The sequence below is a fragment of the Leopardus geoffroyi genome, chromosome D2, assembly GCF_018350155.1.
Source record: "Leopardus geoffroyi isolate Oge1 chromosome D2, O.geoffroyi_Oge1_pat1.0, whole genome shotgun sequence".
Taxonomy (NCBI): domain Eukaryota; kingdom Metazoa; phylum Chordata; class Mammalia; order Carnivora; family Felidae; genus Leopardus; species Leopardus geoffroyi.
Window position 1 is genome coordinate 33,692,317 of NC_059334.1, and position 15,040 is coordinate 33,707,356.

General features: G+C 39.8%; 1 protein-coding gene across 8 annotated transcripts in view; it reads right to left on the bottom strand.

The window, feature by feature from the left end:
* The window catches only part of MICU1 (mitochondrial calcium uptake 1), a 254,880-nt gene extending 252,009 nt beyond the window's left edge, over positions 1-2,871 (bottom strand). For 5 of the 8 annotated variants that reach the window (XM_045437718.1, XM_045437715.1, XM_045437714.1 and 2 more), the window contains exon 1: positions 2,728-2,855. The gene's annotated coding sequence lies outside the window, so the exon portion shown is untranslated. Of the gene's footprint in view, positions 1-2,727 lie in introns of all 8 variants that reach the window. The other 3 variants (XM_045437716.1, XM_045437712.1, XM_045437717.1) reach the window with 3 other exon arrangements.
* Positions 2,872-15,040: the final 12,169 nt, after the last annotated feature.

The following is a 15,040-nucleotide window of genomic DNA, read 5'->3' on the forward strand; positions in this document are numbered from 1 at the left end:
TATTTTTGAGACAGAGAGAGACAGAGCATGAATGGGGGAGGGTCAGAGAGAGGGAGACACAGAATCTGAAACAGGCTCCAGGCTCTGAGCTGTCAGCACACAGCCCGACGCGGGGCTCGAACTCACAGACCGCGAGATCACGACCTGAGCCGAAGTCGGACACTCAACCGACTGAGCCACCCAGGCGCCCCTAGAAAATCTATTTTAAAAGAATCAACTTTTTTAGTTGGCAAACACCCAAGCTATTTTTGTTTTGAGTGGGGAAAAAATAAAAAGTGCAAGTAAAACTTAAAAAAAAAAACTGATTCCCTTTTTGAAAGGAATATATAAGGGTGCCTGAGTCAGTTGAGCATCCCACTTTTTTTTTTTTTTAATGTTTATTCATTTTTTTTTTAATTTTTTTTTTCAATGTTTATTTATTTTTGGGACAGAGAGAGACAGAGCATGAACGGGGGAGGGGCAGAGAGAGAGGGAGACACAGAATCGGAAACAGGCTCCAGGCTCTGAGCCATCAGCCCAGAGCCTGACGCGGGGCTCGAACTCCCGGACCGCGAGATCGTGACCTGGCTGAAGTCGGACGCTTAACCGACTGCGCCACCCAGGCGCCCCTAATGTTTATTCATTTTTGAGAGAGAGAGAGAGACAGAGTACGAGCGGGGGAGGGGCAGAGAGAGAGGGAGACACAGAATTCGAAGCAGGCTCTGGGGCTTGAATCCATAAACTGGGAGATCCTGACCTGAGCTGAAATCAGATGCTTAACCTACTGAGCCACCCAGGCACCCTGAGCACCACACTCTTGATTTTGGCTCAGGTCATGATCTTGTGGTTCAGCCCCCGTGTCTGGCCCTGTGCTGACAGTGTGGAACCTGCTTGGGATTCTGTCTCTCCCTCTCTCTGCCTCTTCCCCACTTCTCTCTCTCTCTCTCTCTCTCTCAAAATAAATAAATAAACTTTAAAGCAAAAAGACGAATATAGTAAACAACTCTATGGAAAATACTGGTTAACATTCAGCACGTGATGCCACCACTACAAAAATTGCTCAAAAAGTAAAACTAAAGATTAAAAGTGTCCAAATTAGGTTTAAAAACCTTATCAATTACTTTAGTCCTATAATTCTAAATAATATAAGACCTGAAGGGTCAGTTAAATCTTTCAGTTATAATTATTTCATGTAATAATGCATCATGGGAAAAGTTACATACCATTGTTCATTCTTAAATATAGGAAAGTCAGTCTCAAGATGCATCCGTGGGAATATAAAAAGTCTACTGAATATGGTCTATAAATTATAAAGGAAGGTAGCAATACGTGCTTTTGTTCTCTTGCTTTTATTAGCTTCTATCACTCTTTCCCTTTCTCCCCAAGCACAGAACCAACTCCTGAATCTTCACTTTTTGTTAGTATTACTCTGTGTTTCACAATTTTCAGTAAGGACACTTAGAGGGTGTCAATGACATAATTAGATGGCCAGACATAATTAGATGGCCAGAGTGATGATCTTAAGTGGAAGAGATAATCACCTATCAAGGGTGACTATAAAGAGTAGCTGGAGGCCAACACCATCTTCTCACGAACAAGTGAAAAGTTCTAAAAAGTTTTTAAGACAAGATGATGTTCAACAAACTCATTACCTTGTCCAACACCAGAAAGACAGCGTGTTGGTCATCCAGGGTGATATCTGTGTCTCAAGATGCTGACGTTTTATTAGTCATATGGTTTAACTTTAAACTTTGATTCTACATCTATCAACCCCAAATTGGTTCACTTTGTCAGCATACTCCTTTCTTCTACTGCTAGATTACCTGCACACAGGACCTAAGGGGTACTTTAACATAAACAAAGGTATAGCCAAACCACCCCAAAATTTGGAGATAAAAACATTTATAAAATAACAAAGAAAGTGAGTCTTTCCAGGTACCACAAGGGGAATAGTTTATTCTAGTCCCTTGGCCATAAAATAGTAATTCTTCTTACATTACATTTACAAATACTTAACAACACTTTTTAGGCATCTGAAAGGGAAGGGAAAGTAACCATAAGATAGCAGAGACAGCAACTTAAAGAACAGTCCGTTTTAAACTCTTCTCTCAGCATTCACACAGAGTCAGTAACACTCGGCTCATTCTCAAAACATCGTACGGTGGGCCAGGACGGGATGGTAAAAAGGAAACTTAACTGAGAATGAAAACGGAAAGCATCGTAAAAGATAAAAACTGAACAGTCCAAGAAGGCTGCACTATGTTTTGCTCCTTCGGGTCCCCGCTGACTTTCTACTTCTTTTGCCGATTCAATAATTAATATTTCTACCCATAAGGCATCTAAGTGTAAACTCCAACACCCACGTCCATCCACATCAACAACTCCCAGCGAAACTAGTCAAGTCTACCTGTGTATCTCCAGGTTGCCCGAAAAGAGAGGGACATCGGCGCCCAAGTGAATCTCGCCGTTGGGAACTCTGCACTGGGAGCTCTCCGGCACAGCGAAAAGGGACGAGGTGAGATGAAGGAAAGCGGAGGACGGCAAGCAGACACGACTAAGGACTCCTCTCCTCTCAAGCCCCTGAACTGAGCGCGTCAGGGAAGACAGCTATGCCGCCAGACCCGAGAAGTCGCCGGATCCCAAAGCCAACACACGGGCGGCCAGATCCTTTAAAGCTGTTTCGCCCTGCCTTCCCTTTCGCCTTCCCTAAATGGCTGTCCCTCACACCTTTAAGGGTCCAGGACTCACCTGTCCACACTGGAGCTGCCAATGCCTTTGGATCAAAGCCGCCCACCTCTGACAACCATAGAGACGAAAAACCAGCGGAGGAAAACCTCCTCCTCCACCGCCCACCCTCACGTGACCCTCCTAGCCGCTGGGCCTGTTGGGATCATGGCGAAATGCATGTGGGAGGGGCACGGAGAACTAGGGTTGGGGCGGGGCCAGGGAAGCAACCCGCCCCGGCCCGGCCTCGGGCCCCGCCCCCCTCAGTATTGAGGCGGGAAAGTGAAAGGGCTCCCAGAAATTCTCAGGCTTTTCCTCTGGTCCCCTCCTGTTCCGTCCCTCCCCAGCACACACACAAGGAGTGTACACACACAATTCAGTTAAAAAGAGTCCGTTTACGTGTTGACTAAGAAAAAAGAGTCAGTGAAAAGAAAACTGGACCACAGTGACTTGGGAATTGTTCCTTTTGAACTGTATTTAGGTTTAGGCTTCTAGTAAAATTTCCCTATTTCCTGACCTTGAAGCTTCTTTGAATTTAGAAACCTCACCACTACTTCTACTCTGGGTTTTTCGGCTGTTTTCTTTGCAAAGTAACACTGTTGGAGAGTTTAGCCCTAAGCCACTAACTTGTTTTTCATCAAAGATGTTGCTGTCAGAAGTGGGGATGGAAAAGGATCATCACTACTGCTAGGGAAATAGAATAAAAATATTTTGATTATGATACCAGAGGACTTTCAAAATAAAAACTTTCCTCTTCAATAATTTCCTTAGCAGAGCTGTGGAAAAGGCTACAACCATGGAGGGGCCCCTGGGTGGCTCACCGTTCGGGAGTTTGAGCCCCACATTGGGCTCTCTGCTGTCAGCAAAAGCGCCAGCTTCAGATACTCTGTCCCCCTCTCTCACTACCCCTCCCCTGCTCACTCTTTCTCTCTCTCTCTCTCTCTCAAAAATAAATGTTTTTTAAAAATCTATTTTTAAGTTGGTGTAATTTAATCTAATTTTAGATTAGATTTAATTTTTTTTAATGTTTATTCATTTTTGAGAGAGACACAGAGTGTGTGGGGGGGGGGGGAGGGGCAGAGAGACAGAGACACAGAATCTGGAGCAGGTTCCAGGCTCTGAGCTGTTAGCACAGAACCCATGAACTGCGAGATCATGACCTGAGCTGAAGCCAGACGCTTAAAATTACGAGTCACCCAGGGGCCCCTAGATTAATCTTAATTTTAATTTAATTCTTATATTTGTCTGTATAAAACTAAATAACATGTAAAAACATAAATCACTGTTTCTCAGACTTCTTGGTCTTTTTGGATCCCTTTACTCTCCTAAAAATTTTTGAGGACTCCAAGCAACTTTTATGTGTATTATACCTATCAATATTTAACATATTAGAAATTAAAACTGAAAAAATTTTAATTTTAGTCATTAAAAAACATTAAACCTTGGGGCACCTGGGTGGCTCAGTCAGTTGGGTGTCTGACTCAGGCTCAGGTCATAATCTCACAGTCCATGAGTTTGAGGCCCGCATCGGGCTCTGTGCTGACAGCTCAGAGCCTGCAGCCTGCTTCAGACTCTGTGTCTCCCTCTCTCTCTGCCCCTTCCCGGATCACCCTCTGCCTCTCTCTCAAAAATAAACATTAAAAAATTTTTCTTTAAATATTAAACCCATTGTATGCTGACATAAATAACATTTTTATGAATAATAACTACATTTTCAAAAAAATAGAAGAGCCTGTAAATTGCTGTACATTTTTTCTTTTTTTTTAATGTTTATTTATTTTTGAGACAATGCGAGAGACAGAGTGCAAGCAGCAGAGGGGCAGACAGAGGGAGACAGAATCTGAAGCAGGCTCCAGGGTCGGAGCTGTCAGCCCGGAACCGACGCGGGGCTCATGACCTGAGCTGACGTCAGACGCCCAACCCACTGAGCCACTCAGGGTCCCCTCCTGTACATTTTTTTAACATCCAGGTTGTAGAAGAAGCTAATTCTTGTATCTTTTCTTCATTAATTTCCTTTGATACACATATGATGTAGCCTCTGGAAAACCCCACTGTATCCTCCAAGAGTGAGAGTGATAAAGGCAAATTACGCCTTATATTACTGGAAAAAGTCTTGACCTTATGGATCACCAGAAAGGGTTTCAGGAACCCCAGGAGTCCTGGGACTACACTTGGAGAACTGCAGTTTGATATCGTACAAATGTTAGCTACTATTTTATTTTTTGTCTAGTCATTTTGTCAACAAGTAGAACATTTAGTGGAAAGAGGAACGAGACAGAAAATTTACACATTACATCAGTCATAAATGGGAGTATTCTTTATCTTTTTTCAGAAGCATAGAGTAAGTTAGAATTCAGGGCTATAACTGAGCACAACTACTTCTACATTAGAAGTCAGTCCACCGAGGTGCCTTGGTGGCTTAGTGGGTTAAGCATCCGACTTCTGCTTAGGTCATGATCTCACAGTTTGTGAGTTCAAGCCCTGTGTTGGGCTCTGTGCTGACAGCTCAGAGCCTGGAGCCTGCTTTGGATTCTTTGTCTCCCTCTTTCTCTGCTCCTCCCTGCTCATGCTCTGTCTCTCTCAGTCTCTCAAAAATAAACAAACATTAAAAAAAAAGTTTTTAATAAAATAAATCAATCCACCAATCCAGGACCGTCTTTCAGGTTGCTGTGCAAAGTAGTTCTTCTCACATGAATATAGAATATCCCTAAGGTGCATTTACATTCCTTACACGAACTAGGTATTAAGACTCCAATAAAATCTGAGGTCAGAATTATTTTCATAAGCATATGTTAAATGCCTACTGTATGCAAGTCTCATAATAGGTGCTGAGCTTATAAAAATTTAGAAGCATAGTTCCTGCCCTTGGGCAGCTTATTTATATAATGAGACTTACATCCTGGTATAAATGTATTTTTTGCCACATTCAATAGTTCATAAATCAGTTTAATGATCAAATATCTCAGAATTACCTGGGGAAAATTAAAAAATACAGATTCCCGGATCGTGAGATATGCTGTTTAAATGGACCAGGATGGTGCTCAGGAATGTAGGAATTTGGATTTTTAGAAAGTGACCCAGGTGATTCCCATGCAATGAGAAATACATGCAACAAACAAATGGATTTGGTCTTTGCCCCTAGTACTATCACACATAAATATGATTTATTTATTTCGTCAATATTTGAAAAGTACATCACTGTTGAAAGATCTGTATTATCAAGAGACAGAGTACATATTTAGTTTCATTCAGTTAAAATAGAAATTGATGTACTTATTTCAAACATTTTATACTTCATTTGCCTTTATCAAATAAAAATAGTAACAGGAGATGTTACCACAGCAGTTTCCAACATATCACAGCACCATAAAAAGCAAAACATCTTTTGCAACAAGCATCTGACTGTAGAAAATGTTATTTCATGGAGCGTTGATTCAATGTCTTTAAAATGAATTCAATGAAATGTCCCATGTTGCATTACACTTATCTTCAGGGTTCTACAGATTATGTGATACTATGTATTTCAAAACCTATCCAGTCTTCCATCACAAATTTCTCTTGATGATACACTATATTTGAATAGCTATCTAGACATTTAGAATCCATAGTTACTGTGGCAGGGAGTGTTCTTTGCTAATAATTGTAGCCAGAGCTAATTAAATTCAAGTAAATAAGAAAAATCCAAAAAACAAGCTAAAGTTTCTTTTTTTCTTACCACAAAGAGGAAAAAAGGACATAGCTAAATCAGCCATATATGTGATGATTTGTAAAAATCGATATATATTCCTCTTGATTTTATGATCAAAACTAACTTCAACCTTAAAGTTTCCCTGCCCAGATCTTGATTTCTAAATACCTGTCCCCATGGAAAGTAACTAGGGATTCTTAGAGGAACAGCTGATTTGAGGACTAGGGAAGGAAGGTACAAGATGACATGAGACATCTTAATGCCAGAAATAGAATGCTCAGAAAATAAAATGGGGGCATGTCCACAAGAGTCAGCTAAAAGGGCCTCTCATTGGCCAAATCTGGTATAACTCAAGTACCAAAATAAGAACAGTAATGAATTATGCTCCACTGAATAAAATAAAATCCATGAGTCCGTACTAATGTAAGAGAGAGAAATGGGGGAAAGGGGAAAGATGTTCCTAAATAGAGAGAATGCCCATGATTAAACACAGAGAGAGTGATGGAGTTGCAACTATTGTAGAAGAGATCGGTTTGGGGAAACATCACCAATGGAGTCTAAATCCAGGGGGAAAGCTTGATGAAAAGGAGCATATTCTCCTGTTTTCAGAGTACCTCCCCACATATTGTGTATATGCTGGAAGGGGAAAATAGTAACTATACAGTGGAGAACCTAGGCAACGCTTTCATCAGTGATCATGTGCTTCCTGATGCGATACCCTGAGAAGGACATATCACTTGAATCTAATCATGGGAAAACATCAACCAAACCCATACTGGGGAACATTTTATGAAATAACCATCACGAAAGATGAAAAAAAGTGCTGAAGAACTAACTGCTCCATATTAAAAAGGAATAAAGACTTGACTACTGAGGTAGTCAATATATGATTGTAGTAGTTAATATATGCTCCTCAACTGGAACTTGTACCAGTTGGGGGAAAATGCTAGAGAGTATCTATTGGAATGATTGACAAAGTTGGAATAGGGACCATAGATTACAGTAGCTCCCACATTTGGTAACTATATGATGATTATATAAAAGAGTATCCTTTTTCTTAGTAAATATATACTAATGTATGAAGAGCTAAAGGGGCATGATGTATGCAATCTATTGTCAAATGGTTTGTAAAAAATAAAGCAAAATATTTAGAAAGAGAATGATAAAGTAAATGTAGCAAAATGTTAAAAGTTGGTGAATTTGAATAAATGGTATTCAGGAGTCCTCTGTCTTATTCTTGCAATTTTTCTGTATGTTTAAATTGTTTTTAAAAGAAAAAAGTTAAGGGCTCTCCAATTTCTCTCTCTTAGGATTCATTCCAAAATGGACTAGAACATTCATCATGAATCTTTTCACTGTTTTTAGTCCTTTTATTTCCACTATCGTTATTAGAGTCACATGGCAGTTATATTTTATAATTTTAGTTGATTATATACAGCCGATAAGAGGAAAAGCAATGGAGTTTAAAAGGCCAAACAATTTCCTAATCCCAGTTGCAGGGACTTTTTATATTTGCAACTGAGATTTTATTCTAGAGGTTTTAAGAAATGGACTAATTCGGGGCGCCTGGGTGGCGCAGTCGGTTAAGCGGCTGACTTCAGCCAGGTCACGATCTCGTGGTCCATGAGTTCGAGCCCCGCGTCGGGCTCTGGGCTGATGGCTCAGAGCCTGGAGCCTGTTTCCGATTCTGTGTCTCCCTCTCTCTCTCTGCCCCTCCCCCATTCATGCTCTGTCTCTCTCTGTCCCCAAAATAAATAAACGTTGAAAAAAAAAAAAAAAAAGAAATGGACTAATTCGGCCAATTATCCAGTTGAATCAAGGTTCAACAAGCAAGACAAAGCAAAGGTAGTACACGTGTTTCAGTTCCTCAAATTATTAGTTTTCAACCTCCTGTAAGCATCATCTAAAGATTTCTCTACAATAATTGGCAAGTCAGAGTTTGTCCCTATTTTTAGGTTTTAGTTTGTCTCATAATTTTTAAAAATTATTGTTTAAATACAAAGGTATACATTCCCTTAAATTCAAACAATTGAGAATTAATAACTGCTATTGAGCTTTGATTCCTTCTAGAGTCTTTTCCATGCTTCTATCAATGTGTGTATCTGTATGTGTAGACAAATTTTTCTAAAATGGAAATCATTCTGTACAATTTGTTCCTTTTTTTATTATGTAATAGGTAGTTTTTAATTTAATTTTTATTTTCTCAAAGCTGTGCATAGTTTTTTATATGTAGTTTAAAAAAATTTTTTTAACGTTTATTTATTTTTGAGAAACACAGAGAAACAAAGCACAAGAAGGTGAGGACAGAGAGAGAGGGAGACACAGAATCCGAATCAGGCTCCAGGCTCTGAGCTGTCAGCACAGAGCCCAATGCGGGGCTTGAACTCACAAACCGCGAGATCATGATTTGAGCCGAAATCAGATGCTTAACCGCCTGAGCCACCCAGGCCCCCCATATATAGTTTAAGACAAATAATTCAACTAGTGTAAGTTTTTTCTAATCATATAACCCAATCACATGGTTTAAAATTCAAGAAGTACACTGTGAAAAATCTTCCTTCCACCTCTGTCCCTGAGACACCCAAATCTACTCAGGAGCAACAAATGACATTACTTTTTATGTATCCTTTATGCATATACAAATTTACACTTGCAAACTCATACATTTTGAAAATCTTTTCATATCATTATACAAAGGGCTTCCTCAGTTTATTATACAGCTGTGTGGTATTCCACTTATAGATATGTCCTTATTTAATCAGTCACCTGATTTATTTAATCAGACATTCAGAGTGTTTCCAATGTTTGCTCTTTCAAATAATCTGCTATGAATAACTGAATATACATCATTTTTGCCTATGGGTGAGTAATCTGTGGAATAAATTCCTAGAAATGGTGTTGTGGGTCAAAAGTTTCTAAGTTAGGTTCTCTGGGAAGCAGACTCTGGGACAGAAATGTAGAATTCAGGGGGCGCCTGGGTGGCTCAGTCAAACTTTGGACTCTCGATTTCCGCTCAGGTCATGATCTCTGGATCGTGAGATTGAGCCTTGCATCTTGTTCTGAACCTACAGGGCAAAGCCTGCTTGGGATTCTCTCTTTTCCCCTCTCTCTCAAAGTAAATAAATAAACTTAAAAAAGAAAAAAGAGAGGCGCTTGGGTGGCTCAGTTGGTTTAAGCGTCCAACTTTGGCTCAGGTTTTTGGGTTCCAGCTCTGCGTGAGGCTCTCTGCTGTCAGCAGAGAGACGGTTTAGGATCCTTAGTCCTTCTCTCTCTGCCCCTTCCCCCAACATCTCTTGCCTGAATTACTGGAATAATTGCCTCCTTAGGCAATCCAATTGTCTCCTTATTATCTCCCTGTTTCCACCCTTATCTGCAGAGTCTTTTGTAACATGGCGTCCAGAGCAATCATTTTAAAATAGAAACCATTTCATTCCTACATTGGATCTCCAGTTCCCTCTGAGAAGCGCCACTTACTACAGCGATCTACGAGGCCCTACGTGACATATCCTTCACCCTGTACCTCTCTGACCTCATTTCCTCCTGCTGCTCTGGCATCTACCCCTCTCACATTTCTCGACCCCATTGGGCCATTCCCTCTGCCTGACAAGTTCTTCTGCCAGATAGCCACAGGACTAATTTCCTAATTCCCCTCACGTCTTGGCTGAAATGTCACTTTATGGTGCGGTCTAGCCTCACCATCCTATCTTAAATTGTAATACACATTCTATTCTCCCTAACCTAGAGTAATTATAGTCTTTCTTACCCAGCTTTCCTTTTTCTTTTTTCATAGATTTTATTGCCTTCTAATATAAACTTTATTATATTTATCATCTTACTCCCTATGCCAGAAAGAAAGCTTAATGAGAGTAGTAACTTGTTCAAGGTGGTCACTAAATAAATATTTATTATGAACAAATATATTTTCTCTTAATATGTTCAGACCGATCAGAAAAGCTATCATTTCCAATTTTTGTGCCTCTTAGAACCCACCGCCCCACCCAATCTCTATCTTTTGTTTTCTTGTCTTCCTGTAAAGCTGTCATCTGTGAACCTGCTTCATTATCAATTTGGGTATCATCTTCACCTCACTCTTTGGTAAATCTCCTAGAACCTAGACCCATTGTCCTTGTGGCTTTTCTCCCTCTTTTCAATGAGTGATTCCTTTTTCTCAGCTTATTGTTTCTTTTTGGTGGCAGCTTCCTAAGAAAGAAAGCAAAGTTTTTGAGATTTTATAAATATGAAATTGTCTTTAGTCCAGCTATATGCTTAATTGATAATATGACTAGGTGTAAAACTCGAGATTAGAAATAATTTTCCAAGGTACCTGGCTGGCTCAGTCAGTGGAGTATAGGACTCTTGATCTCAGGGTTGTGAGTTCTAGGCCCACCTTGGGTGTAGAGATTATTTAAAAATGAAATCTTTAAATGGGGCACCTGGGTGGCTCAGTCAGCTAAGCATCTGACTCTTGCTTTCAGCTCAGGTCATGATTTCACAGTTTGTGAGATCAAGCCCCGCATAAGCATGGAGTCTACTTGGGATTCTCTCCCTCCTCTCTCTCTGTCCCTCAACCCCCCCTCTCAAAAGACACATTAAAAAAAGAACGAAAATAAATAAAATTTTTTTAAATAAAAGAATTTTCCTTGAGGATTTTTAAGACACTGTCTTAAAAGACAGTGTCTTCTAGCTTCCAGTGTTGGTCTCAAGAAGTGAGATGCAATTTCAATTCTTGACCTCTTAGGGTTTTTTCTTTTTTCCCCAGACTATGATGTACCCTGTGGGCCTTTTTAAAATTTAATTTGCCAGGGCGCCTGGGTGGCTCAGTCGGTTGAGCGTCCCACTTCAGCTCAGGTCATGATCTCACGGTTCGTGAGTTTGAGCCCCGTGTTGGGCTCTGTGCTGACAGCTCAGAGCAGAGCCTGGAGCCTGCTTTGGATTCTGTGTCTCCCTCTCTCTGCTCCTCCCCTCCTCATGCTCTCTCTCTCTCAAAAAGAAATAAAGCTTTAAAAAATTAAAAAATGAATAAAATATAATTTGCCGGCCATTCAATAGGTCCTTTATCAGATGACTTCTGTCCTTTGTTCCTAAGAAAAATTCTTGATTTATTTCCTTGATAACTTCCTATTTGTTTTCTCTCTTCTCTCTAAAATTTCTTCAGATGTGGTAACTTTCTTCAGAAGTACTCAGCAGATCGGTGTTCTAATTGTTATTTATTAGATACTTGCACAATAGTGCAGTTATTATTAGATAACTTGCACAATAGTACAGAAAAAGAACTTATAGAAACAACATATTCCAGAATTTAATAACACATAAAATTCTCAACCAAAATGCAAAGTTAGTAAGCTGCTACTTTCTAAGAGTAACTGAGCTAAAGGTGTCTTTAAGGTCAAACAGGAGTCATCTCCCCTTTTAAGGATTTTCAAATGTTCTAAAATTTAGAATAGTACCTGGCACATTGTGAGAAATTGGTAAATATTAATGGAATAAATAGATGTCCTTTGCAAGTATGTGCACTCAAATACATTCATTGGATAATAGAAAATAAACACTGATCACACATCCCAAGCAGCATTATCTCTGGAAAGTCCTAATTTTTATCCCTTAGAACATTTAAAATTATTAGGACCTAATATTTACATTTCTTGTTACATTTACTTTTATGTCAACCCAGAGTCGCAGTTCACAATCACTCTAGAGAAAATGGAGCTATTTTACTACAATGCAAAAGTATCATTTTTGATATTTCAACATTTCAGTATCATTTTGATACTTGATACTGATTTTCAACAAAGTAATATGAAGTTTTTTTATTAAGTGCTGGATATCTTCCAAGGTATAGGACTTAAAAATAAGCCAAGAAAGTATAATGGCACTTCTTTTTTCCCAAATCAAACTTCCTTTCATTGTTCTTGATGGACATCATATGATTTTGTCCAAAGCCAAATGACTGACTACAACTAATTTTTCTTTTGGGAAATCAAAACAAAATACTCAAGGAATCCATGGCTTTCTCAGCATGGTATAGAATGGTATGTGAGACACAAGGTAGGCGAATTTGGTCCAGTATCGAATTGGCTTTGGGGAATGCCTAGGGCTTGCTGTTTCCATTTATTTTTGCTTTGCACCAGAAATAAAGTACACCAAAGTTTTATAGTATTGTTGCCAGTATGAGGAAAAATATTAATAAACCATGAACTATGTTTCTTTTACTTCTTTAGTCCTTTTACTTTCTGTTTCTACTTCTGCCAATATGCTTTACTTAACAGCACATAGAAACACAGGCCTTTAATATTTCACAATCACCATGAAGAGCTAAGAACAAGTGGGAAGTAGAATTTGAATTATGAATTGCTTTTATCATAAAATTCATAAGTAGTTCTAGAAAGAAAGTTCTGCTGTACATAATTACATTATCCCCAAACTAGAGAATGGCACTTACATAGTGGATAGATGTACCTTCTAAGACCAAAAACCCAAGAGAAATTGTGATTGCTCATTAGGACCTTAAAACCATTCAATAGTTTACATGTAAATTTGCATTAATATTAATTTTTAAAGTATGTATTCTAATTGTAAGCCATCTATTGATCTATATAGTTTTTCAAGAAATTGTCTTGGGGCGCCTGGGTGGCGCAGTCGGTTAAGCGTCCGACTTCAGTCAGGTCACGATCTCGCGGTCCGTGAGTTCGAGCCCCGCGTCAGGCTCTGGGCTGATGGCTCAGAGCCTGGAGCCTGTTTCCGATTCTGTGTCTCCCTCTCTCTCTGCCCCTCCCCCGTTCATGCTCTGTCTCTCTCTGTCCCAAAAATGAATAAACGTTGAAAAAAAAAAAATTAAAAAAAAAAAAAAAAAAAGAAATTGTCTGTACTTGCTATAAACAGCTGTGAGTTTAATCTAATGGGCTAAACTCTTGTGTAAGTGTATCAGTTTGAATCTATGGAGAAGCAGACACAGAGATTAGATGTGCAAGGGATTTACTGGAGGGAGTGCTTATGGAAGAGAAAGGGAAGGGAGTAGGAGTAGACTGGGAGAGTGATGCAGGCCTAACATCTGTGACAGGAAAGAGGGAAGGAAGGATTGAGTGGGAGGAGCCTCAGATTGTAGAGCAGTTCTAAGGCACCCGGGTGGCTCAGTTGGTTAAGCCTCTGACTTCTGCTCAGGTCATGATCTTGTGGTTCTTGAGTTCGAGCCCCACATTGGGCTCTGTGTTGACAGCTCAGAGCCTGGATCCTGCTTTGGATTCTGTGTCTCCCTCTCTGCCTGCCCCTCCCCTGCTCATGCTCTGTCTGTCTCTCTCTCTCTGCCTCTTTCTCTCCGTCAAAAATAAATAAACATTAAAAAATATTTTTTTTTTAATTTTTTTTTTTCAACGTTTATTCATTTTTGGGACAGAGAGAGACAGAGCATGAACGGGGGAGGGGCAGAGAGAGAGGGAGACACAGAATCGGAAACAGGCTCCAGGCTCTGAGCCATCAGCCCAGAGCCTGACGCGGGGCTCGAACTCACGGACCGCGAGATCGTGACCTGGCTGAAGCCGGACGCTTAACCGACTGCGCCACCCAGGCGCCCCCAAAATTTTTTTTTAATTAAAAAAAGAAAAAAAGACTACAGCACTTCTGACAAAATATTACCCAGGCCAATGGGAAGTCCCTGAGCTAAAGTAGCCAATAAAAGGAATCCCGCTTTGTGCAGAAATAGACTGGTCTCTATCCTGCTGTGCTCAGTCATTGACTGGAAGAAGCTTAGGGAAGGGAAGGCCAGACATGAATGCGTTAGAGCCCAAAATGTGTCCTCTGTCAATCAGCCATGCTCCCTGATGTAGAATCTATAGAAAGGAGATCTGAGAGGAGCACCCCCATGACTACCACAGTTCACCTCTTGTTCTACACTGATCTATCTCTCCACATATGTTCAGGAAGCAGATTTGCCATGGTTCTTGTAGGCTTTTTTTCCTAAGAGGAAGCTTAGAAGAGGAAGATTAATGGGCTGAGCTATGGTCTCCCTGCCTGCAGTTAGTCTCGGGCTACAATTGGACTCATCATTTCCCTCCATTCCATGTTTATCTCACTCTCAGCTGTTACCTCTGCAAGTTATTAACATGAATCAAGTAAGTCTAGCACATTCAATTGAGTATATGTCCAATTTTAGGAACATACATTCTAATACGTTCATGAGAGGACAATGTGAAAAGTTCCTTCAACAACTAGCCAACAACCCCCTAAATGTCTGTTTAAAATTTGGGATCATGCCCTCTTAATTTCTAAACAACTGTGGTATTGATATTTGTGAGCAAAATGAAGTAGATAGTGAATCATGGAGAATATTTTGTTGACTAGACCCCAACAGACCATTGTGTTTTATTGGAAACAAGTTTTGACTGAATATTAGGTATTTATTCTTTATCTATACTACTAATATTATATAATGTTTTTTAGAAAATTAAGTTTTGCTTTACACAAGTAGGTTGTATTTGGGAGAAGGGAAATAACTAACATGCCATACCTTTGTAGAAGGAGTCACATTCTTTCATATTTTCATTGCTAACTCTCTTTAATAGGCCTGTGTATATAAATTATTGAATTCCCTCAGACCACTTCCTTTAACTCTTTGTGTCTCAGTTCCCAAGCTAGAAACTATTCTGTTGTTACTAC